The sequence below is a fragment of the Equus asinus genome, chromosome 21, assembly GCF_041296235.1.
Source record: "Equus asinus isolate D_3611 breed Donkey chromosome 21, EquAss-T2T_v2, whole genome shotgun sequence".
NCBI classification, from domain to species: domain Eukaryota; kingdom Metazoa; phylum Chordata; class Mammalia; order Perissodactyla; family Equidae; genus Equus; species Equus asinus.
In genome coordinates, this window is record NC_091810.1 from 10,307,651 (window position 1) to 10,334,888 (window position 27,238).

The 27,238-nt window shown below is 37.6% G+C and overlaps 1 long non-coding RNA gene across 1 annotated transcript in view; it reads right to left on the reverse strand.

The window, feature by feature from the left end:
- Positions 1 to 1,488: 1,488 nt before the first annotated feature.
- Positions 1,489 to 27,238, reverse strand: part of LOC139041390 (uncharacterized) — a 55,599-nt gene continuing 29,849 nt past the window's right edge. Inside the window, exon 3 of the long non-coding RNA XR_011496452.1 lies at positions 1,489 to 1,658. This is a non-coding gene — a long non-coding RNA (uncharacterized lncRNA). The remainder of the gene's footprint in view (positions 1,659 to 27,238) is intronic.

Sequence of the window (27,238 nt, forward strand, 5' to 3'; positions counted from 1 at the left end):
AAATAATGGAAAGATCAATTAAATGGTGGCGTTTTAAGAAGGCAATGGTATACCGCACAGCAACAAAGGACAGACTACTAATCTTTGCAACAACGTGGGTGAATCTCACAGGCATAATGTTGAATTTTCATCCACGCAAAAGGGCACGTGACTATGGATTCCATTATGTAAAATACAAAACCAAGCAAAACTGGCCTATAGTGTTAGAGGTCAGAGTACAGATTTGGGGACAATTGTCTGGGAGCAGACCACAGGCTGCCCTCTGAGGAGCTGTGAGTGTTCTATTTCTTGATCTAGGTGCTGGTGACACGAGTATGTCCACATATAAAACTTCATCACACTGTACAATCAAGATTTGTGCCCTTTACTGTAGTAAGTTGTCCTTTAGGAAAGGAAAAGAAAGAAAAATGCCAAACTTCATCCTTTACCTTTCTCCTCAAAACAATCAGGTGTCAGAGACCTGTGGCAGAAACTTCTGGCGCTGACCACAGCCAGTTCCTGCTCCATTTGTAGTTAGCCAAGACCATGTGACCAGTTCTGTCCCATAGGTTGTGAAAAGAAATGATGAATGTCAATTCTAAGCTGAAGCTTTCCATTGCCAGCGCTGGGCCCTCTGGTCCTATTTTCCTTCTGCAGCAATCCCAGTGAAGTTCCAAGATCCATGTGGTCTACACAGCTGAGTCCTTGCATTGAGAATACCATCTGGACATGCAGTGGACTCTGGGGTTAAGGGAGAATACAGCTTTATTGTGTTAATCCAATACCATTTCAGGGTTACTTGTTACCACAGTGTCACCTTGCCTTTCCTGACTAACACAAGGGTGTTCAGGAGACTGACAGAGCTTGTTCTTGGCCTTGGCCATGTATCACATCTAGCATCAGACCACCAAAAGTCCTATGTCTACATTTGATGGAGCCCACTGTGGTGGTCCCCGGGGTGACATTACAACCGAGGTGAAGTGCTGGCCTGCAGCCCTCTCAGAGCAAGCCTCCTCAGCATGCTGCTCCCTCTCCAGCTGCCCCAAGTAGCTGACATTCTGTTCGGTGCACACCCACTGCCCACAGCAGATAGCCTCCACTGGGCATAGTCGGGACTAATAACTTCTCTTCCTGGGGCTATTTCCTTTACTACTTCGAACTCTTGTTTCTTGGCAATGGAATCTGCCCAGCATTTTGGGTTACCTGTTAACAGGAGGTGGAAAAATGGTCCAATAATTTTGACCATGTTGAAATGTGTGACTGAACACAGCTTGGTGGGGAGGTGAAGAGCTCGGCGCCAGGAGCCCAGATGGGCCGAGTGCAAACCTCGTTCCCTTCCTTGGCTAACCATGAGGCATGGCCATATTATTAACCTGGTGCTTCAGTTTCCCCATTTGTACTATGGACAGGATGATGGTACCAGATTAGAGGACTATTAAGAGTATTAAATAAGTTAATATGTATAAAGTGAAGTAATTTTTAAAAAATAAGCTATAGAAAGACCTCAAAGTGTGTCCACAAACTTCAAAAACAGTCTTGAGGTTTCCAAATGGAGTAGTTGTTTCTTCTCGTTTTCTAGAAAAGTGAGCATAGATCCCCAGCACCTGCATCCCTCTGGGGTAAGACAGATCCGTCTCACTAATCACACTGCTTGGCAGCATCCATTTCAAGCGTCATACCTGGTAGGTCAAAGAAATCAAAAGATAGTTGGAGATGAGCAAACTCTCGAATTTAGCGAGCAGGCAGTCACCTTACATGTTAGCTGACTGGTCACAGAAGACTTTGAAACAGAGACTTGTAGTGTGAATCAGTGATGGAAGTGTGCAAGACACAGCAACACAGGCATGCTGCTATAGGAAGAATTAAATAAAAAACGGGTAAGGAAACTAAAAATGCAAAACAGAGAGAGCTCCAAAGGCAAGATGCCAGTGCTAAGGGCTGGGATTATCAGGAGACAGACTGGAGGTCAGTTTTCAGAATTAGAGCTTAGTGACAAGGTAGCCTTGCGCAAAAACCCACCTCAATTTTTACCACTCATCAATGAGGCCTCTGCTTGGCTCTTATTCCAGAGAACCTGTTCTCCTAAACTGCCTCTGCCAGGCCTCCTGCATGCCAGCCCCTCTCTTGCTTATTGGGCATTGAAACTTCCTGGAGGTTCTGGCACATCAAGGTGAGTTTCCTTTTATAGGATGCTCGTGGCTTCATCCATGGCAAATGGGATACATTAAGGAGTTATTTCTTCTAATATGAAAGCTGAATAGAGAAAAGATGGACCGTGTTCCAGAAGCTCCCCATCTCATATCCAACAAGATGATGAGAAAACAATGCAGCCACAAAGTGTTAATTTTCCTTTCCTGGTTCCATGGATCTACTGAATAGCTTATTTAGGGAAGTAATTTTAGATGAACTAAAAAAAATAACAAGTAAAGAGATTGAATCAACATTAAAAACCTCCCAATAAAGAATCAGGACCAAATGCCTTCACTGACGGATTTTTAAAGAAGAATTAACAACCATCCTTCTCCAACTCTTACAAAAAAATTGAAGAGGAGGCAAGACTTCCAAGCTCATTCGATGTGGCCAGTGTTATTCTGATATTAAAGGTATGTAAAGACATCATATGAAAAGAAAATTGTAGAATATCCTTTATGAATATAGACGCAAAATTCCTCAAAAAAAATACTAGCAAAATACTAGAAAATCAAATCCAACATCACGAAAGGATTATACTTCATGACCAAGTGGGATTTATGTTGAATTTTGCTTTGTTCAACATAAAGGAAAAAATCCCACATGAACATCTCAATCAATGCAGAAAAAGCATTTGACAAAAGCCAACACTTTTTCATGATAAAAATAGTAAAAGAACTAGGAATAGAAGGAAAATCCCTCAATATGATAAAGGAAGTCTGTGAAAGAAACCACAGCTAACATCACACTCAATGGCAAAAGACCATTAGCTTTCCCCCTACGATCAGGAACAAGACAAAGATGCCTACTGTGATCGTCAATTGTGTGTGTCAACTTAACTAGACCACAGGGTGCCCAGATTAAACATCATTTCTGGATGTGTCTGTAAGGGTGTTTCCAGATGAGATTAACATTTGCATCAGTGGACTCAGGAAAGAAGATTGCCCTTCCCAATGCCAGGAGGCATCATCCAATATGTTAAGGCTGGAAAAGAACAAATAGTGGAGGAGGGGAGGAATCATTCCCTTCCTAGTACCTGCTTGATCTAGGACATCACTCTCCTTCTGCCTTTGGACTAGGGTTTAAATCATCAACTTCCCTGGTTCTCAGGCTTTTGGACTTAGACTGGAACTACACCACTGACTTTCTTGAGTCTCCGACTTGTGGACAGCAGAATATATATAATCTCCCTTATTTGGTCTGTTTCTCTAGGCAAACCTGACTAATATTCATTATTTCACCACTGCTATTCAACATTGTACTAGAAATTGTAGCCAGAGCAATTATACAAGAAAAAGAAATAATAACTATCCATATTGAAACAGAAGGAATAAAATTGTTTCTATTTACAGGATGGCATGATCCTACATATAGAAAGTCCCAAAGAAGCTAAAAGAAAAAACCTCTAGAACTAATAAATTCAGCAAAGTTAAAGGGTATACAAAATCAATGCACAAAATTAAGTTGCATTTCAATACAACTGAAATGAACAATCTGAAAAGGAAATTAAGAAAACAATTTAACATACCATTTAAAAAAATAAAAAATCTAGGAAAAAATTTAACCAAGGACGTGAAGGAATAAACTGATTAAAAAATGAGCAAAAGATCTGAACAGACACATCACCAAAGAAGATAGATAGATTGAAAATAAGCATATGAAGAGATGCTCAACATCATATGTCTTTAGTGATTGCAAATTAAAACAATGAGATACCACTACACACCTATTATAATGGCCAAAATCCAGAACACTGATAACACAAAATGCTGGTGAGGATGTGGAGCAACAGAAACTCTCATTCATTGCTGGTGGAAATGCAAAATAGTACTGCCACTTTAGAAGACAGTTTGGCAGAAACAGAAAAGAAATAGAAAACAGAATAGCCACAAGAAACAGAATAGCCGTTTGCAAGCTAATGTACCCCAATATCAAAGTTTGATCAAGGCAGGGAGAGAAGGCTTGGAAAGTCAGAGGGCAAAATGCTTTTTAAAAATCCTTTAAAAACAAGTCTGGCATTTTCCTTTTCCAAAATGAAAATATCCTTACATTTTTTAACTATAAAAATAATAGATAGTTGAAGTAAAATATTCAAACAAAAGATAAAAGTTTAAAATATAAAGGGAAGTAATATCAACAAGATGAAGGACTAGAAAACTACAGTCCCTCTTTCCCCCACAGAGACACCAAGTTAACAATATATGGACCAGAATAACTTTGTGAGAACTCTAGAGACTAGTTGAGAAGCTACAGCACCCAAACCATTGTAAAACTAAGAAGGGATTCAAGCAAAAAGGGTGGAAAAACTCACAGCATTGGTGTGTTCATTCTCGCTTCATCCTACACAGATTTAGTGGGGAGCAGCAAGGAAGACACTCCCCATACTGGGCCTCCTCTCTTGCAACAGAAAGAAAAGAATGGACCGTGCATCCAATGTCCTGTCTTGTCTGGGGGGTGCCTGAGGGACTGGGATTCTGTCTTGATGGACTCAAGGTGTTGAAAGAACCAGTGACAGAGTTTGGAATATAGAAAGTGCTGAAAATAGAAGCGAGCAGCACATTAGAGTGGCAGTTCTGCAGGCAGATGCCAGAGGGAGCAAGAGATCAGAAAAGGTTTAGAGCTCCTGGAACTTCCAGCCAGTTTGATTGGTGAAGGTCTCCTCCAGCAGCAGGCTAGTAGGCATAGACTAGGAGAGGTGGTTGTTTTTTCAAACGCCCAAATCCTAGCAAAAAAATTACAAGGCATACAAAGAAAGAGAGGAAAATAGCCCAATCAAAGGAACAAAATAAAACTCCACAAACTGACCCTAAAGAAATGTAAATCTATGAACTACCTGATGAAGAATTTTAAATAACTGCCATAAGGATGCTCAATGAGCCAAAAGAGAACACAGATAGCCAACTAAATGAAATAAGAAAAGCAATACATGAACAAAATGAGAATATCAACAAAGAGTTCGAAACTATAAAAAAGAGCCCAACAGAAATTCTGGAGCTGAAAAATACAGTAACTGAATTGAAAAATGTATTGGAGAGATTCAGCATCATACTTGATTAGGTAAAGAAAGTACCAGTGAACTTAAAGACAGGTCATTTGAAATCTTGACTCAGTGGAGCAAAAAGAAAAAAGAATGAAGAAAAGCAATGAAAGCCTAAGGGGTTATGGGACACTACAAGTAGACTAATATAAACATTATAGGAATCCCAGAAAGAGAAGAGAGAGAGAAAGGGGCAGAGAGCTTATTTGAAGAAATAATGACCCAAAACTTCCCAATCTGAGGAAAGAAATTGACATACAGTTTCCAGAAGCTCAAAGAGAATCACACTGAGCCACATTGTAACGAAACTGTCAAAAGTCAGAAACAAACAGTTGGAATCTCGAAAGCAGCAAGAAAAAAGTGATTTGTCACAAAAAAGGGAGCTTCCATAAGATTATCAGCAGATTTCTCAACGGAAACTTTGCAGGCCAGAAGAGAATAAGATAATATATTCAAAGTGCAGAAAGGGAGGCTGTCAAATGAGAATGCTGTATCTGGCAAAACTTCCTTCAAAAATGGAGGAGAAATTAAGACTTTTCCAGATAAACAAAAGCTGAGGGAGCCAATTACCACTAGATCCACTCTACAAAAAATGCTAAAGGGAGCTTTTTGAGTTAAAACAAAAGGATGGTAGACAGCAACATGAAGCCATATGAAAATATAAGGTTCTCTAGTAAAGGTAAACACATGAACAAATATAGTAGTCTGTACTGTTGTAATTTTTAGTGCATGGAATTTAAATGAAAAAAATTTTTTTAATTATAAATTAATATTTTATGGGCATACAATATTTAAATATGTAATTTTTGATATCAATAAAATAGGGTGTGGAACTATAAAGGAGTAGAGATTTTGTGTGTACTTGAAGTTTAGTTGTTATCAGTTTAAACTAAAATGACATAGCTTTAAGATGTCTTACATAATTGCAATGGTAACCACAAAGAAAATATCTGTAGGATGTGTTAAAAAAAAAAGATGAGAAGCGAATCAAAGCACATTACTACCAAAATAACCAACAAAATACAAAGGAAGGCAGTAAGAAAGAAAAGGATAGACTAAAAGCTACAAGACATACAGAAAACAACAAAATACATGAGTAAGTCCTTCTCTATCAGTGATTATTTTAAATGTAAATGAATTAAATTTCTGAATGGATTAAAAAACAGAATTCAACTATATGTTGTCTGCAAGAGACTCATTTTCGATCTAAGGACATACATGGGCTGAAAGTGAAAGCATGGGAAAAGATGTTCCATTCACATGATAACCAAAAAAGACCAGGTGTAGCTACAATAATATCAGAAAAATAGACTTTAAAACAAAAACTGTTACAAGAGATGACGAAGGGCACTATATAATGACGAAAGGGGTCAATTCACCATGAAGATATAACAATTAAATATATTTATACACCAAACCTCAGAGCTCCTAATTATGTAAAGCAAACTTTAACAGAATCGAAGGGAGATAGACAACAACATAACAATAGTAAGAGATTTCAATACTCCACTTTCAATAATAGATAGAATAACCAGGCAGATCAATAAGAAAATAGAGGACTTGAACAAGACTACAGACTAACTGGATCTCACAGACAGACACAGAACACTCCACTGAACAACAGCAGAATATGAAATCTTCTCAAGTATACGTGAAACATTCTTCAGGATAGACTACATATTAGTCCCCAAAATGCCTTAACAAATTCAAGAAAATTAAAGTCATACAAAGTTTCTTTTTCAATCACAAGGATATAAAAGTAGAAATAAATAGCATAAGGAAAACTAGAAAATCCATAAATACATGCCATTAAACAGCACACTCTTAAACAGCCAATGGGTCAAAGAAGAAGTCACAAGGGAAATTAGACGATACCTTCAGACAAATGAAAATAAAAATGCAAGATACCAAAACTTAGATACAGTGAGAGAGTGCTAAGAGGGAAGTTTATAGCTATAAATGCCTACATTAAAAAACAAAAAGATTTCAAGTTAACAACGTAACTTTATGCTTCAACAAACTAGAAAAAGAAAAACTAACTAAGGTCAAAGATAGCAGAAGAAAAGAAATAATAAAGATTAGAGCAGAGGTAAATGAAATAAAAAATACAAAACATTACAAAAATAATAGAAAAAATCAACAAAACTGAATTGGTTTTTTGAAAAGAAAGATCAACAAAATTGACAAATCCTTTGCTAGATTAACTTTAAAAAGAGAGAGAGAAGATTCAAATAACTAAAATCAGAAATGAAAGAGAGACTATTACTACCAATGCCACAGAAATAAAGAGGATTAAAAGAGAATACTATGAACAATTGCATGCCAATAAATTAGATAAATTAGAAGAAATGGATAAATTCCTAGACACACACAACCTACCAAGATTGAATCATGAAGAAATAGAAAATCTGAACAGATGAATAACAAGCAAGGGTGTTTATTTAGTAATCAAAAACCTCCCAACAAAGAAAATCCAGCACCAGATGGCTTCACTAGAGAATTGTACCAAACATTTAAAGAAGAATTAACACCAATCTTTCTCAAACTCTTCCCAAAAAGTGAAGAAAGGGAACACCTCCTAACTCATTCTGTGAAGCCACCATTACTCTGCTAACAAAACCAAAGACACTATAAGAAAAAACTACAGGCCAATATCTCTGATGAATACTGATGGAAAAATCCACAATAACATACTAGCAAACTGAATTCAACAGCACATTGAAAGGATTATACACCATGACCAAATGGGATTTCTTCCTGGAATGCAAGGATGGTTCAAGATACAAAAATCAATGTAATATACCATATTAATGGAACAAAGGACAAAAGCCACATGAATATCTCAATTGATGCAGAAAATGCATCTGACAAGATTCAACACAATGTCATAACAAAAAATACTTGGCAAAGTAGGGACTAGGAAAAGAAGAGAACTGCCTCAACATAATAAAGATCATTTGTGAAAAGCCCAAAGCTAACATAGCATCAATGGTGAAAGACTGAAAGCTTTCCCTCTGGATAAAGAATAACACAAGGACGCTCATTCTCACTACTTCTATTCAGCATAGTATTGGAAGTCTAGCTAGAGCAACTAGGCAAGAAAAAGATACCAAAGGCATCCAGATTTGGAAAGGAAGATGTAAGATGACCTCTGTTCACAGGTGACCAGATCTTATATGTAAAAAACTCTGAAAGTTCTGCAAAAAAAAAAAAAAAAAAAAAACCTATTAGAACTAATAAATGAATCCAGCAAAGTTGCAGAATACAAAATCAAGACACACAAAAAAATCAGTTGCGTTTCTATATACTAACATCAAAAATCCAAAAAGAAAGTTAAGAAAATAATTTCATTTGCGTTAACATCAAAAGGAATAAAATACTTTGGAATAAACCTAGCCAAGGAGGTGAAAGACTTGTACACTGAAAATGGCAAAACATTACTGAAATAAAATAAAGAAACAAATAACTGGAAAGACATCCCCTACTCATGCATTGGAAGACTTAACATTGTTAAGAGTCCATACTACCCAAAGCCATCTACAGACTCAACACAATCCCTATCAAAATCCCTATGATATTTTTGTAGAAATAGAACAATTCATCTTAAAATTCATGTGGAATCTCAAGGGACTCAACATATCCAAGAAGATTTTGAAAAAGAACTAATTGGAGGCCTCACACTTGCTTATAGGAAAATATATTACAAAGCTACAGTGATCAAAACAGTGTGGTACTGGCACCCAGACAGACAGATAGACCAATGGAATAGAACAGAGAGCCCAGAGATAAACCTTCACGTGTACGATCGAATGATCTTCCACAAGGGTACTAAAACCACTTGATGGGAAAAGGACAGTCTCTTCAAGAAATGATGCTGGGAAAACTGGATATCCACATGCAAAAAAATTAAGTTGGACCCTTATTGCGCACCATATACAAAAATGACCTCAAAATAGCTTAAAGACCTAAATCCAAGACCAGAGAAAACATAGGAGGAAAGCTTCATGATATTAGACTTGGCAATGATTTCCTGGATGTGACACCAAAAGCAAGGCAACAACAACAACAAAAATAGATTAATGGGACCACATCAAACTTTAAAGCTTTCATAAACCAAAGGCACAATCAACAGAGTGGAAAGCAATGTACAGAATGGGAGAAAAATATTTGCAAATTATATATCTTATAAGGGATTAATAGCTGGATTAAATAAAAACTTCTGCAACTCAATAATTAAAAAAGTCACATAACCAGATTTTTAAAATGGGCAAAGGACTTGAATAGACACTTCTCCAAAGATGATATATAAATGGCCAACAGCATATGAAAAGGTGCTTCACATCACTAATCACCAGAGAAATTCAAATCAAAACTACAATGAGATATCATCTCATACCCATTAAGATGGCTACTATCAAAAAAACTCCAGAAAATAGCAAGTGTTGGTGAGGATGTGGAGAAATTGGAACCCTTGTGCACTGTTCATGGGATTCTAAAATGGTGCCATCACTATGGAAAACAGTGTGAGTTTCTTCAAAAAGTTTTCAACCCAGTAATCCCACTTCTGGGTATATATCCAAAAGAACTGAAAGCCCAGTCTCACATAGATATCCGTACACTGTGTTCACAGCAGCATTAGTCACAATAGCCAAGGGACTGGCCCTGTTGCCAAGTGGTTAAAGTTCCATGTGCTCCACTTCAGCGGTCCAGGGTTTGTGGTTTCAGATCCCGGGTGCAGACCTACTCCACTCATCAGCCATGCTGTGGAAGCACCCCACGTACAAAGTAGAGGAAGATAGGCACACATGTTAGCTCAAGGTTAATCTTCCTCAAGCAAAAAACAAAAGGATTGGCAATAGATGTTAGTTCAGGGCTAATCTTCCTCACCAAAAAAAAAAAAAAAAGGAAGAGAAGAAGAAGGCATAATAATTAAGAGGTGGAAGCAATTCAAAGGCCCACTAATGGTTGAATGGATAAACAAAATGTGGTATATCCATACAATGGAATATTACTCAGTCTTAAAAAGGAGGAAAATCCTGTTACATGCTACAATGTGGTTGAACCCTGAGGACATACGCAGAGTGAAATAAGCCAGTCACAAAAGTATAAATACTGTTTGATTCCACCTATCAGAGGTATGTAGAGCAGTCAAATTCACAGAAACAGAAAGTGTGATGGTAAGGGACTAGCGGCTCAAGGGAGGGGTGAAGGGAAGAGTTTGTGTTTAACGGGCACATTTTCAGATTTGCAGGATAAAAAAGTTCTGGAGATCTACTTCGCAGCAACGTGAATATACTCAACACTACCGAACACTTAAAAATGGCGAAGATGGCAAATTTTCTGTTGCATTTTTTACACAATTCCACAATTTATACTTCCAAAATATAAATATATTTATATTTATTTGTATATATTTATATGTTTTGTATATTTATATATGTATAAAATATATAAAGGAAAGGGCCCCCTGTCATCACACACAGTCCCCAGGCTTTCTTTCCATCCTCCCTCCAGCTCCATCATAATTAGCATTTCAAGCTTGGTCCACAAACTATCCTATCACTATGTTTTAAATGCATATATCAACTTTATACATACATGGAAAAGGTTTAAGTAGTATCATGTTATCTACTGGTGTTTCTTAATCATGTTTTGAATAAATAACTCTCGAAGAATCTAACCAAAGTTTACATGTTTCTGATTCTCACGTGTTACATGCAAATCTTAATGAGGACTTCGGAAAAAAATATGGAGTAACTCCTCTGAAAAATGAAACAGAAATACAATTTAACATGAGAAGGCATGGCAGCATGCTCATCACCTTTGATAGCCAATTGATTCTAACTTTGTGTGTGTGTGTGAGGAATATTGGCTCTAAGCTCACGTCTGTTGCCAATCTTCCTCTTTTTTCTTGAGGAAGAGTGCCACTGAGTTCACATCTGCTGCCAATCTTCCTCTTTTTTCTTGAGGAAGATTGTTGCTGAGCCCACATCTGTGCCAATCTTCCTCTATTTTATGTGGGACGCTGCCACAGTGTGGCTTGACAAGCTGTACTAGGTCCACACTCAAGATCCAAACCCGTGAACCCAGTGCCACCAAAGCAGAGTGCATGGATTTAACCACTATGCCACCAGGATGGTCCTTGATTCTGACTTTTTGTTTCAACAGAAACAAATGCATAAAACCCTGACTCAGAAAGCATGCCAGAGCAAACAGAATTTAGCTGGATGAGGGTTGACTTGTGTCAAGGGACAACGGGGTTGTCCAAGACTCTCAGATGAGCTTCTATCACATTCCCTTTGATTTCTCTCAAGCTCACAAAGAAAGAGGCAGATTGATGACTTTTGTACCAAACACCAGGGTTGTGGCTCTGCCACTTACTGACTGTGAGATCTTGGTCACGTTACATAACATCTCTATGCTTCCGTCCTCCCAAATCTTCACTGGGGCATTCATAGCACCTACTTGATAAGGTCATGGAGAAGATGTAATGAGTTAATACTATGCAGCGCTTGGGACAGTGTCCAGGATAAAGTATCATGTAGGCCCTTGTTTATTCATTTGCTAGGGCTGCTGTGACAAAGTACCACAAACTATGTGGCTTAAACAACAGAAATGTATTGTCTCACAGTTCTGAAGACTAGAACTCCAAGCTCCAGTGTCAGCAGGGTTGATGTTCTCTTTCTAAGGACACTAGTCCTATGTGATTAGGGGCCCACCCTATTCCAGTATGACCTCATCTTAACTAATTACATCTGCAGTGACTCTATTTCCAGATAAGGTCAAATTCTGAGGTACTAGGGGTTAGATCTTCAACATACGAATTTAGAGGGACACAATTCAACCCCTGACACCTAGCTATCCTTATCTTTGGCAAGCTCAACATCAAACGGCCAGCTGTCTGGGTTTCCCCTTTAGAGTTCTGTAGCGTCGTATTCCCAGGTGTCTACAATTCTGGCCTGCAGAGAAATCAACAAGGATTATCACTTTTGACTCTGGCCTGAAGAAGCCTTTCCTCCAGCCTTTGGAAGTTCCTAAGCAGAGTTGACTATGCCCAAATCCACTTCCAGTGAGCATCTGGGCCAAAGACCTTGTTATTGCTCACCAGCATTCACAAGGGTCTTGAAACCAATGATTTACCTGATTTGCATAGCTATAAATAGCTTTGAAATAAGCCAGATCATAAATAAACTCTATCAAATGTCATAGAATAGTTTTCTTTCTCTCCCCACCTCCCCACCCCCAAAGGAACACCAGGCAAAGTTCAGACCAGTTCTTTCAGGCTTGTCTTCAGGAAGCTGGAGACTATGCAGTACCTAACTGCTGTCTGGTTCATAGGTGGCACTCAGTAAACTTGTCAAATGAGTATTCTGTTCCCAGTTTTTGGAAAAAGACCTTGAAAGGCTCTAGCCTAGCATGGAAGAATAAGCTAGCATGAGGAAAATATAAATATAATCACAAGGATGTGGAACCCTTTTTATGCACCTGTGCAAAGGCAAAATCAATATGGAACTTATAGATTTGACCACTTAAAATTAACAATGTTTATATATCCTAAAGTGCCATAAACTAAATTAAAAGCAAACTACCAAAATGTAGATACCATGTTAGTGACATAATCGTCAGAAAAAAACATGTACAATATTCTTTATACATATATAATGTAAACACTACCACTGAAGGGAGCAAAGGACATAAGAGGGCCATTCACAAAAGAGAGAACAGACAAAATGCTAGGAGTGAAAGAAAATAAAAACAGCCATAGGGCATCATTTTTTACTTAAACTGGCACAGAATTTTTAAAAGTCTAATAATGGTCATTCAGGAGATGCACACTATTCAATACTTGTGATTCTAATATGTGGTGTTTGGCTGATTGCCACACAGCTGTGAAAATGTGCACATATTTTCACCTATCAAGCCTGATTCTAAGAATTTATTCTAAAGACAGAGTAATGGATGTTTGTCAAGATTTGTCGGTTGCATTGTTTTCATCAGTAAAATATTGTAAGAGTAGAAAATATGTCTTTTTTGTTCATCATTGTAGTCCCAGCCCCTCACACAAGGCCTGGTGCCCAATGGGTATTTAATAAATTTACCTGCGAGATGAACCTAAATGTTGAACATTTAGGATTGTGTACACATATTGTAGCACACCCCCATGAGAAAATATTTTCAGACGTTAAAACAGATGCAGCAAAGGAATATCCGGGGCCAGGGAAACAAAAGGTTCAGTCTACTCATCTTTTTTCCCCCACTCCTTTGTTGTGACTTGGCTTTGAGAATTCTTCTGCTGCCAGACCCGGCTTCTGTGAGCCGACGGCCTCAGGACTGTGCCGGTCACATGGGACCCAGGCTCTTAATGCTTTATTAACTGGTAAGAAATAATGAAAACAAATGAACAAGAACTACTTCCGTGGAATTGGAAAGAGAACCACAAAATAAACTGAGTGCAAGAGAAAAGAAGTTAACAAAGATAAAAGCAGAAGTTGATTAATTAGAAAGCAACAATTAGGCAAAATTGAGAAACCAAATTAAGAATTATTCATTTTGCAAAGATCAGTAAAATAGACAAGTTTCTGGCCAGTCTGACAAGAAAGAGAAAAAGAATGAGAAAGAATACAAATATGCAGTATTAGGAATGTGAAAGAGGACAAAATCACATAAAATAGAACTGATAATTGATTGAGAATAACGTGTATATCTGTAGGCAAAAGATTTTTTTCTTAGAGTTTCCCTCTCTGCTTACATAATCTACCTGTTCTTGCGTGTTGTCCACTTTTTCCTTTAGAGCCCTTACTATATTAATCATAGTTGTTTTAAATTCCAAGTCTCGAAATTCCAACATCTCTGCAATGTCTAAATCTGGTTCTGAGGCTTGTTCTTTCTCTTCAAACTGTGTTTCTTGTCTTTTAGTATGTATTGTGATAAATAAATGAAAAGCAATAGGATATATTTGAGGATATGAGGAAGCCATTTGGCTTAAAACTAATTTGGCCTGAACTTGTCTTCCCAGAAAGCCCTGACATGGCCTGTTGTGCATTCATTGTCCCTCTGCTTTAAACATTTATTGCGTCCCAAAGCCAAGAATGATGCTCTTAAAGATAGGGATGTTGCCTCCCTCATATCAGCATTTCTTTAAGGATAAGCGTTTCTTCTGGGAAACTAAGCATTAGTTACTGACCTGCTGACCACTGACTTCTTGTGCTCACCTTGTGACCATTGACCTGCTGTGCCAGCTAAGCACAGCTAAGCATGTGACCATAGTGAAAGAGATATCCCTGTCATATGTGATGTATGCTCTTTGTTCCAAGACCGTATATAACCCCTCTGTACACCCCACTTCTTTGGACAGCTTCCTTCCTTGGTGGAAAGGTTTTCCCAGGCTATAGTTTTCAAAATTGGCTCATAATAAACTCACCCCAATTTTGATTTACAGATTGATTATGGATTATTTGCATTGACAATTGTGAATTTTTGTTGAAAGCTGGACATGATGTACTGGGTAAAAGGAACTGAGGTAGATGGACCTTTGGTATGAGGTTTGCTCTTCTTCTGGCTAGGGGTCAGGCTGTGTTTACTGTTGGCTGTTGCTGTAGGTGTCAGAGGCTAAAATTTCCTGCACTGTCATTGTTTTTGTCTCCTCTGTGGTGCAGGAGCCTTACTGACGTGGTGGTGAGGTGTGTGGCAGGGAGCATTTTATAATCCTCTGAGCAGGTCTCACTCTTTTAGTGAGGCTGTGTCCCGTGACTGTGACTGTTGTTATTGCTTCTCAGTAGTTTTGTCCCTCTTAGGAAGAGACAGGAAACGAGAAGGGGCTGGAGTCAGGTAGTTTCCTATTGCCAAGACAGCTGGGCTCTGATAAATAGTTTCCCTAAGGGCAGGTCTTACTAAGAAGAACTGAGTGTTCTGGTTTTATTTCAAAATGACTGCTTTTTTCTCCCCCTGCTAGAAGCACAAGAGGCTTTTTCTCCAATCTTCACTGTGATAACAAGCAAAGTTTCTGGAAGCAAAACTTACAAAAGTATACAGACCCACACCTAAGATGAGCCCCCTAAAGTTTACAGCTCTCAAGCTTGTCCATACTGAGCTTCAGCAATTCATCAATTACAGCTCAGGTTTTTCTATCTGAGCACTGATTCCGGCAGAGGTTTCTACTTGGAAGTTTCTCTTCCATTAACTTGCGATTCTGTGTGTCCACCTCTCTGTCTCTCAAATTTGGGGAGCAGAAGTTTGCCTTGTAATCTCAATTGTCCAATGGATCTGTCAACTTAAAAAGCAAATTTGCCAGTTATTTTGCCCTCTAAATGAGTTTACTCAGGAATAGCCAAAGAATCGCAATTCAGGATATGCATGCAATGGCAAACCATAGGCAAATTTAGAGAGACTAAGGAAGGGACTTACTTTTATAGGAAAAAAGGAGTAGGGAGGGGTTTCTCTAAACAAAAGTCCATTGGAGGAAAGTAACAATTCAGGATGAGGATGGCTTCTCATTGACTGAGCTGCAGCATTTCTCATTGGCTGGACTGCGGTGTTTCTCATTGGCTGGGCTGTTGCCAGGTGGGGAGAGAAGTCTTCCTTCAGCAGTAAAGGGGTTATACTTCCTGCCAGAGATGCAAGCATCTGTCTTTTCCTGTTTTGTGTAATTAACAATATGTGATAGGTCATCAGAGCTCCCCTACAGGCCTTCCCAACTCCAATTTAGTTTCTTTCATTCATTCCACATTTTCCCCTTTTGATCAAGATCTTTCTCTGAAAGCATCACTGATCAACAGTCAGGTTCTTTGCACATACTGCTCTTGTCCCTCGGTGCCAGGAAGGACCTTTCTTGGTTGCCATGTCCCACACTGGAGAGAAAGTGCATAGTAGTTGGAAGCCATTTAGGCCACATTTCAGAAATAGGGAAGGTTAAGAGGGGAACTCTTAGGCATTTCTCATCTAAAGTCTATAATCCTCCAAGGTCATAGACATTAGAGTTCATCTCAAAGTGCCGAGCCAGCATCAACTTATTGGGCACATCATTTTTACTGATGCATTTACTGAGCATTTATTGCTCAATAGGCAATAGGTACAGACCTTCACAACAAGGATACAGGGTAAGATTAAGAGCAATACTATAGGCCTGGCCTGCAGGATGGTTCTAAACCAGGAGCCCAGACCTGAAGGTCACCAGCTGAACAAATCAAGAGACGGTGGATTGTCAGGTGAAATTTGTTGTAGCCAATGTGCTTGCTCTATAATTTTATGTAGCTGAGTCTCTACTTCCCAGAGGAATTTATCTATGTGCAACAGGAAGTATTTTCTATTGTACAGATGCCTCCTGGCTCAGCAAGTAGATAATCAAGGGCTATATGATTATCCAAAACTACCTCAGCCAGTGAGTTAAGTAGCCATTGCTGAGCTGAAATTGCTTAGGATGTGGAGTTGGCCTACTCTTCTATTGTCAGGGAGAGATTCCTGATCATTTGTTCATTGGTGCTCACTTTGATCCATGGGAAGAAATCTCTTCCCGTGGAGGCAAACTCAGAATCATGCATGCCTCCTGGAAGTTCCGATTTAAGGCAACTGTGGAGCTTGTATGGCAAAGATGAATGTGTGGTCTCTGGTCATGCAGAAACAACAGGACAGTGAATACAGCAAGGGCACATTGTCCTTGTATTCTCCAGCTGTCAAGTCAATGAGTTGTCTGGGCATAAAGGCCATTACTGAAATCTCCACAGATGAAGATCTAACCAAGGGATGAACATAAGGCTCTCACATCAGTGATATGATCTATAGGCTCATTCACTGTCACAGAGTTGTTAGCATCATATAACCAAGATTCAGATACTATGTTGTTAGATATCAAGGTATTCCCTAAACACATGGACATGTCAAGAAATATACAGATGAGTTGACTTACATTAGTGGTACCACAAAATTTTTTTATACTAATATTCAAAAGATCTTGTTTTTCCTTCAAAGACTGGGTTAAGTTAATGCAAGGTACAGGTTTAGATGGGCTTAGCACCCTGACTCTATGAAATGGGCCAGCAGAGCAATTTAAACAAACAGCAAGATCTGGAATCCAAGTGAAATTACTTGTAGGGTGAACTAAGGGGTCATTATTATCTTGGACAGACTGAGGTTTCTGTTGGAAAATCCAGCAATCAGAGAGGTTTCTCCCTTTTGCAAGGGTTTAGAAAACACAGACAAGAGCATTGTCATTCCAGGAAAGAGTGGGAAAATACAAGTAAAAGACAGCTGTGAAAGATATCTTGGGAAAGATCCAGATATCTTGGGAAAGCTGCCTGCCTCAGACATCAGCTGCTTCTCTTTCTAGTCAATTGGATTTGGAGGTCTCCAGCATTTGTATAGGACCAGATGCCAGGTGGAGCCTTTTTTAGCTGTGAGATGTGTACTCATGACTCGAGTCCCTAAAGTTTGGCTGCCATCTAGGTAGTGAGGAGGACCTAGTATGGTCCCTCCCAAGGATATTTCAAGGGTAGTAAAAATAGGAAACGCTAGTTTAGAGAGTCATAGCCAGACATTTAAGGGGAAAAAAAAGAGTTTATAATCCAGTCAAGTTTGCATGCATATAATACAACATTAAAGACAATTAATAGGACTAGAATTTAATATCTACAAATATGCAAACATACTTTCTCTCTCCAGAATTACCTACAATTTTATTAAATATAATCATAGTAAAATTGATTTGTTTGTATTAAATTTGGTGTTATTATTTACATAAATGCAGGAAGAATAGTAATTGACCATAAAAGCTCCTTTAAGATTGCTTTACTGAAATCTTGTAAGCAAGGTATTATGCTGATTTTTTTTGCAGTTTCTCAAGTTTAGAAGAGTTTTGCATAGACAACACCAAAGGTGATAGACAAATTCGGTTTTACTCTATTTTTAAGGAAAAATGAGAAACAAAGATGCTTTTTTTTTAGTTCATAATAGTTTACATCAATGTGAAATTTCAATTCTGCATTATTTCTTGATTGTCACCACATAAGTGCTCCCCTCCACCCCCTGTGCCCACCCCCACCTCTCTTCCCCTGGTAACCACTGAACTGTTCTCTTTGTCCATGTGTTTGTTCATATTCCACATATGAGTGAAATCATCTGGTGTTTGTCTTTCTCGGTCTGGCTTATTTCACTTAACATAATTCCCTCCAGGTCCATCCAGATTGTTGCAAATGGGATGATTTTGTCTTTTTTATGGCTGAGTAGTATTCCATTGTGTGTATATACCACATCTTCTTTATCCAATCATCAGTCAGTGGGCACTTGGATTGTTTCCACGTCTTGGCTATTGTGAATAGTGCTGCAATGAACATAGGGGTGCATATGTTAGTTTGGGTTGATGATTTCAAGTTGTTTGGGTAGATACCCAGTAGTGGGATAACTGGGTCATATGGTAGTTCTATTTTTAGTTTTTTGAGGAATCTCCATGCTGTTTTCCATAGTGGCTGCAGCAGTTTGCATTCCCACCAGCAGTGTGCAAGGGTTCCCTTTTCTCCACACTCTCTCCAACATTTGTTATTTTAGTCTTGGTGATTATAGCCATTTTAACAGGCATAAGGTGGTATCTTAGTGTAGTTTTGATTTGCATTTCCCTGATGATTAGTGCTGTTGAACATCTTTTCATGTGTTTATTGGCCATCTGTATATCTTCTTTGGAAAAATGTCTGTTTCTATCCTCTTCTCATTTTTTGATTGGGCTGTTTGGTTTTTTGTTGTCCAGTTGTGTGAGTTCCTTATATATTATGGAGATTAAGCCCTTGTCAGATATATGATTTGCAAATATTCTCTCCCAGTGGTGGGTTGTCTCTTTATTTTTGATCCTGGTTTCTTTTGCCTTGCAGAAGCTCTTTAGTCTGATGAACTCCAACTTGTTAATTTTTTCTTTTGTTTCCCTTGTCAGAGAAGACATGGTATTTGAAAAGATCCTTTTAAGTTCAATGTCAAGGAGTGTACTACCTATATTACCATGCAGGAGTTTTATGGTTTCAGGATTTATCTTCAAGTCTTTACTCCATTTTGAGTTTATTTTTGTGTATGGCATGAGATAATGATCTGCTTTCATTCTTTTGCATGTGGCTGTCCAGTTTTCCCAACATCATTTATTGAAGAGACTATCTTTTCTCCATTGTATGTTCTTGGCACCTTTGTTGAAGATTAGCTGTCCATAGATGTGCAGTTTTATTTCTGGGCTTTCAGTTCTGCTCCATTGATCTGTGTGCCTATTTTTGTACCAGTACCATGCTGTTTTGATCACTATGGCTTTGTAGTACATTTTGAAGTCAGGGATTGTGATGCCTCCAGCTTTGTTCTTTTTTCTCAGTATTGCTTTTGCAATTCTGGGTCTTTGGTTGCCCCATATGAATTTTAGGATTCTTTGTTCTATTTCCATGAAGAATGTCATTGGGATTCTGATTGAGATTGCATTGAATCTTTAGATTGCTTTGGGTAGTATTGACATTTTAACCATGTTTATTCTTCCAATCCATGTTCATGGAATCTCTTTCCATCTCTTTATGTCATTATCTATTTCTTTCAATAACATCTTATAGTTTTCATTGAAGTCCTTCACCTCCTTGTTTAAATTTATTCCTAGGTACTTTATTATTTTAGTTGCGATTGTGAACGGAGTTTTGTTCTTGAGTTCTCTTTCTGTAAGTTCATTATTAGAGTACAGAAATGCAATAGATTTTTGTAAGTTGATTTTGTACCCAACAACTTTACTGTAGTTGTTAATTATTTCTAATAGTTTTCTGATGGATTCTTTAAGGTTTTCTATATATAAGAATGATCTTACAGACATGAGTCGTCTGCAAATAGCAAGAATTTCAATTCTTCACTCTCTGTTTTTTGTTTTTTTTTAAAGATTGGCACCTGTGCTAACATCTGTTGTCACTCTTCTTTTTCTTTTCTTTTTACTCTTTCTCCCTAAAGTCCCCCAGTACATAGTTGTATATTCTAGTTGTGAGTGCCTCTGGTTGTGCTATGTGGGACACCACCTCAGCATGGCCTGATGAGCAGTGCCAAGTTTGTGCCCTGGATCCAAACCAGCGAAACCCTGGGCCGCTGAAGTGGAGTATGTGAATTTAACTGCTCAGCCACAGGGCAGCCTCTTCACTCCCTATTTGGACTCCTTTTATTTCTTTCTCTTGCCTAATTGCTCTGGCCAAAACCTCCAGTACTATGTTTAATAAGAGTGGTGATAGAGGGCATCCTTGTCTCGTCCCTGTTTTCAGCGGGATGGCGCTCAGTTTTTACCCATTGAGTATGATGTTGGCTGTGGGTTTGTCATATATGGCCTTTATGATGTGGAGGTAATTTCCTTCTATCTCCATTTTGTTAAGAGTTTTTATCATAAATGGCTGTTGGATCTTGTCAAATGCTTTCTCTGCATCTATTGAGATGATCATGTGGTTTTTCTTCCTCAGTTTGTTGATGTGGTGTATCACATTGATTGATTTCTGGATGTTGAACCATCTCTGTGTCCCTGGAATAAATCCCACTTGATCATGATGTATGATCTTTTTGATGTATTGCTGTATTTGGATTGCCAATATTTTGTTGAGGATTTTTGCATTTCAGTGACATTGGCCTGTAGTTCTTTTTTGTCTTGGTCTTGTCAGGCTTTGGTAAAATGAGTTAGGAAGTTCTCCATCTTCCCTAGTTTTTTGGAATAGCTTGAGAAGAACAGGTATTAAATCCTCTCTGAAAACTTGGTAGAAATCCCCAGGGAAGCTGTCTGGTCCTGGGGTTTTATTCTTTGGGATGCTTTTGATGGCTGTTTCAATCTCTTTCCTTGTGATTGGTCTATTCAGATTATCTATTTTTTATTGATTCAGCTTTGGGAGGTTGTAAAAGTCTAAGAATTTATCCATTTCCTCTAGTTTATTCATTTTCTTGGCATATAGTTTTTCATAGTATTCTCTTATAATCCATTGTATTTCTGTGGTATCTGTTGTTATTTCTCCTCTTTCATTTCTAATTTTGTTTATCTGAGCTTTCTCTCTTTTTTTCTTTGTAAGTCTGGCTAGAACTTTGTCAATTTTATTTGTCTTCTCAAAGAACCAGCTCTTTGTTTCATTGATCCTTCCTACTGGCTTTTTTGTTTCAATAGCATTTATTTCTGTTCTGACATTTATTATTTCTCTCCTTCTGCTGACTTTGGGCTTTGTTTGTTCTTCTTTTTCTAGTTCAGTTAGGTGTAATTTGAGGTTGCTTATTTGGGATTTTTCTTGCTTGTTAAGGTGAGCCTGTATTGTAATGAATTTCCTTCTTAATACAGCTTTTGCTGCATCCCGTATGAGACTGTATGGTACATCATCATTTTCATTTGTCTCCAGATATTTTTGATTTCTCCTTTAATTTCTTCAATGATCCATTGCTTGTTCAATAGCATGTTGTTTAGTCTCCATATCTTTCTCCCTTTCTCAGCTTTTTTCTTGTAATTATTTTCTAGCTTTATAGCATTGTGATTGGAAAAGATGCTGGTTACTATTTCAACTTTTTAAAATTTATTGAGGTTTGCCTTGGTTCCCAACATATGGTCTATCCTTGAGAATGTTCCGTGTGCACTTGAGAAGAATGTGCATTCTGCTATTTTTGGATGAAGTGTTGTATGTATGTCTATTAAGTCCAACTGTTCTAGCTTTTCTTTTAGTTCCACTGTTTCCTCATTGATTTTCTGTCTGGATGATCCATTCATTGATATGAGTGAAGTGTTGACATACCCTACTATTACTGTTATTATTAATATCTTCTTTTAGGTTTCTTAATAGTTGCTTTATGAACTTTGGTGCTCCTGTGTTGGGTGCATAGATATTTACAAGTCTTATGTCTTCTTGATGGAGTGTCTCTTTGAAACGATCAAAGTAATAATGATTATTGCCCCTCTTTGTCTCTCTTTATGTGTCTTATTGAAGTCTACTTTGTCTGATATAAGTATTGCAACATCTGCTTTCTTTTGTTTGCTATTAGGTTGGAGTATCATCTTCCAGCCCTTCATTCTGAGCCTGTGTTTGTCACTGGAGCTGAGATGTGTTTCCTGGAGGCAGCATATTTTTGGGTCTTGTTCTTTAATCCATCTTGCCACTCTGTGTCTTTTTATTGGAGAATTCAATCCATTTACATTTAGGGTGATTATCAATATATGAGGGCTTAATACTGCCATTTTATCACTCATTTTCTGGTTCTCCTGCATTTCCTTCGTTTCTAATTCTGTGTGTTTTGGTCTACCCATTGATTATGTAGTTTTTTATGATGTGTTTCTTTGTTTTCTCTTTATTTATTATTTATGTCTCTGTTCTGCTTTTTTGTTTAAGGTTACCATGAGGTTTGTACTCAAAATCTCATGTATAATATAGTCCATTTTCTGATGGCCTATATTTCCTTAGTCTAAACTGATTCAGTCACTTTCCTCTTCCCCTCCCAAGTTGTTTTTCTCACATCTTATTCCATCTTGTGTTGTGAGTTTGTGGTTAAAATGACAGGCTTATCTTTGTTTTTGGTGTCTTCTTTCCCTTTATCTTTAATGCTACACTTGAGTATGTGCTATCCTATCCTGATTCTATCTACCTATTTATCTCCTTACTCTGTGCTTTGTAACCTGTTTCTCCCTGTTGGTTTTTTTTTTTTTTTCAGGTCGTCTTGAGGATTTCTTGGGGGGGGGGGGTCTCATGGCTACAAACTCCCTTAGCTTTTGTTTTTCTGGGAAAGCTTTTTTCTGGTTTTTCTCCCCAAATCCCCCAATTACATAGTTGTGTATTTTAGTTGTGGGTCCTTCTAGTTGTTGCATATGAGATGCCACCTCAACAAGGCCTGATGAGCAGTGCCATGTCTATGCCCAGGATCCAAACCAGCACAACCCTGGGCCACCGAAGCAGAGCATGCGAACTTAACCACTCAGCCACGGGGCTGGCCCCTGGGAAAGTTTTTATTTCTCCATCATATCTGAAGGATATTTTTGCTGTGCAGAGTATTCTTGGCTGAAAATTTTTGTTTTTCAAAGATTTGAATATGCCATTCCATTCTCTCCTAGCCTGTAAGCTTTCTGTAGAGAAATCTGCTGAAAGCCTGATAGGGGTTCCTTTGTAGGTTATTTTCTTCTGCCTTGCTGCCCTTAGTATCCTTTCTTTGTCATTCAGTTTTACCAGTTTCACTACTATACACCTTGCAGTAGGTCTTTTTACATTGACAGATCTAGGAGATCTGGCAGCCTCTTCCACATGGATTTCCATCTCTTTCCCTAGGCTTGGGAAGTTCTCTGCTATTATTTCTTTGAATATGCTTTCTGCTCCATTCTCCTTCTGTTCTCCTTCTAGAATACCTATAATTCTTATTTAGTATTTCCTAATTGAGTCACATATTTCTTGGAGACTTTATTCACATCTTTTTAGTCTTAGTTCTCTCTCCTCCTCTCCCTGGAGCATTTCAACATGTCTTATCTTCAATTATGCTGATACACTCCTCTATGATGTCCACTCGCGCATTCATAGAATCCATATTTTGTTTTATTTCTTCCATTGCGTTTTTCATCTCTAATAATTCTGATTGATTCTTCTTTATAGTTTCAATCTCTTCTGTGAAGCAGCTCCTGAACTCATTGAATTGTTTCTCTACATTCTCTTTTACCTCATTGGATTTTTAGATGATAGCTATTTTGAATTCTTTGTCATTTAGATTATATATTTCTGTGTCTTCAGTACTGAATTTTGGGTACTTGTCTTTTTCTTTCTAGTCTGGAGATTTGATATAATGTTTGATATTGCTAGAGGAGGTGGCTCTGTTTTTACTCATCCTGGTATTATTTGGTTGCTGTTACCTCCCATCACCCCTGGGTGGGGGTCAAGAGCCACGTATTCGGAGCCCTCCACCTTCAGCCAAGATCACAGGCAGTGGAGCAGGCATGTGTGGGTGGGGGGAGGGGCACTTTCTCCTGTGTGCTCTCTGGGCTTTCTCCCTCTGCTCTTGTTATCTGCTTTCCTGGGGTGGTGTCTTGATGAGGTCAGTCCCTGTGAAAGCTCTCCCCCAGATAGAGGTCTTTCCTCTAGGCTACACAGGCTCCCAGGGATCCTTGCTGTTCCCATGAATGAACATCCCCTCCCCCATTCCTTCCCTCTCAGAGGCCTCAATGGTCCCTGATCACAGTCTTTAGGGGAGGGAGCAAGGTTTTCTTTTACTCCATTCCACCTCCTCCAAGGGGGCTTCAGCCTCTCTGCCATCCACCATATGGCTGTGTGGGTCTTTCTGACATTATTTGTGTTGTGTTTGGATGTCTTCTGTTGGAGTATAAATGTTTTTTCATTGTCTATTGGATGGGAGAGATCACCCAGAAACTTCACTCTGCCATGATGCTAACATCACCCTGTACTATGCTGATTTTTCCAAGGAGTTTCTTAAAGTTGTTTGGTCATATCTGAGTCTGTGTACATATCTCTCAAATATGGCATTCTAGTCAAAGCCCTAGTAATGTAGCCAATATTTTCAATTGTTTCCTGTGACAAGAACAGATTTTCATTGAACTTATGCCAATGCATATATTACTGTGAAAATAATACTTAAGAGTGTTTGAATTCTGGAGCGATCAGGTGGAGAGAAAAAGATAAATGCTTCAAACTTAGTTGCAAAGATACACTTTACCAAATTACTGTAAGTTATAGATAGCTTAAAAGAGATGAAAAAAAAGGTGTCCTTTACATCTGGAAAACAAAACACTGAAGCAATCAATTTTCCATTAGAGTTTTAGAAGTTCTTACCAAGTTCAGTGTTATGATCTTAAAGTTATCAAAAGCTTGTATTCTAGAATACTTGTCAAAATATTTTCCATGAATCTCTTTGAAGATGAAACATATTTGTAAAAGCATCACAGTAAAACAACTATCTATAAACAAATAAAGGTGTTTTTAAAAAGGCAATGGGTAAATGAAATGGACGAGGAAATTTGGGTATTTATAAATGGTGACATACAATTGTAAGTAGTAACTAGAACTACAGTGACAACACCATGGCAGAACATATCAGAATCCCAAGAATTTCATATAGTTTTAGAACATTCACATTAATAATATTCACTCATATAACCTAAAAAAGCATATTATCACTTATTTGACTTATGCTTCCCATGTAATTTGACATATCAAATAAGCTTAATTAGTTGAAAATCTCTCTTTTTATAAGAAGAGAGAAAAGTCCCAGGGACCTTCTGGAAATTCTCAAAGTTACTTTCAGGTCAAAAATACTTCATTTGGAGTTCAATTCTTTGGAAGTTCCTTAAAAATATCAAAAGGTTTGGACACTAGACCAAAAAGAATCACAGGTTATTATGAAATAATATTTGAGTATATATTCAACCAATGTAACAATAAAAGGTGTCAAAATCAAACACAAAAGGTTACATGGCTGTAAGCAAAACTTAATACTAAGAAGATTCAGTTTTTCCAAAGTGATTAAAGAATTGAGAAAAATAACACAGGACACTATTTTGATAAAAACACAAAATCTCTGTTTTTTAAGTGTATTACTTAAAAGGTAAGAAAGCTTTCACAATCTGTTATTAAAAGTAGCTAATAGTTCAAGAAAACCTTGTCCTTTTAACAGAAAAGAAAGCCAAATTTTAATTTTGCATCAGCTTACTTTTGATATTAAAAGTCATTCATTCTAATCTTAGCCACATGGAAAATTCCTCTCCCAAGATTCCTTTCCTCAAGCCTTTTACAACTTTCTCTTTACATTCAGATTTTGTCCTATGTTTTTCTCTTTCCCATTTTGAAATAACAAGCCTCTCTTTAGGAAAAAAATGAATTCTTTTCCCTCAACAAAATACATTTCTATTCCTCATACCTTCTTTTACTGAAACACACATTCTACTTTCCTTTGCATAAGGAGATATTTCCCTTTTATTTCTAGTAGCTTTAGTTACATATATTAGAATTCTTAACCCTTAGAATCCTTAACTAAGAAGTAAGAAGTTGTGAACTGGCTATTATACCAGCATGCTTTAGATCGGCAAATATATAGATGCATTTCATAATCCCTAGCAGTATGTTTTCCTCACAGAAGGTTTTCTGATGTAGCATAAAACTGTTTCCGAATAGGCCCAAATATCTTTCCTTTTCCTGAAATAGGAAGCCAAAAGAAGACAAATCTATTTTTAATAATATTTCAGTATTTCATATTATTTGGAAGTGATCTATATTTTTAATCACTATCTGTCATTTAATTTGATTTAGTGAGACTCTAAAATTTAAAGCTATCAAAAAGATTTTGAAAGCTATTTTTCAAGCACACATACCATAAAACATAATCATTGCACCCAAAAACTCTTATATTCATCCATCTAAATCATTTGTTGTCAACAATTTTTAGATTACTCACAAAAACTTCATGTGACATTAAAGTGGTTAGCCATAATCTTGTTTTTTTGGCTGAGAAACTTTGTAACAGAGATAACATAAACTAAATAAACCCAGGTAGAATGAAAGTTGCATGTCCGCTTTATTCAGTGTTGATAACTAAAGATATGCCTGTTTCAATTAAATCAACAACCTTAAGCTAGCTTTTGTTTACTAAAGATTAATTCTAGATCATGTAAAATGAGAAGTATTGGGGTTAGTTTCCATATTTCTGAGATTTAGGAATACTTAACTTATAAGCACTTAATTTCAAGCCCATTAAATAGACAGCTTTACAAATCAATATGGCAATACTGTCTGGGGATAGAAAAATGTCACATCTGTATAACACACATCCATAGACACACAGACATAAGCAGAGATCTTATAGATTTTGTTTTAAAATTTTTAGTCATGTCTCAGGTACAAAACTTAAAAGATTAGTTGGATCCAAATTGTAGTTCTGGCAGATTGATAAGTTAATGTTACTTGTTCAAATGGCAAAGTCTTTCTACTAAAGATTTCTTTATTTGCATGCTATAACAATCACTTTAGAGCTGTCTTTGGAGTCATTTTGCCTTTTAGAAATTCTTCTAGGAAGCATCAACAAACAAATAGAAAATAAGAGTGCTCACCA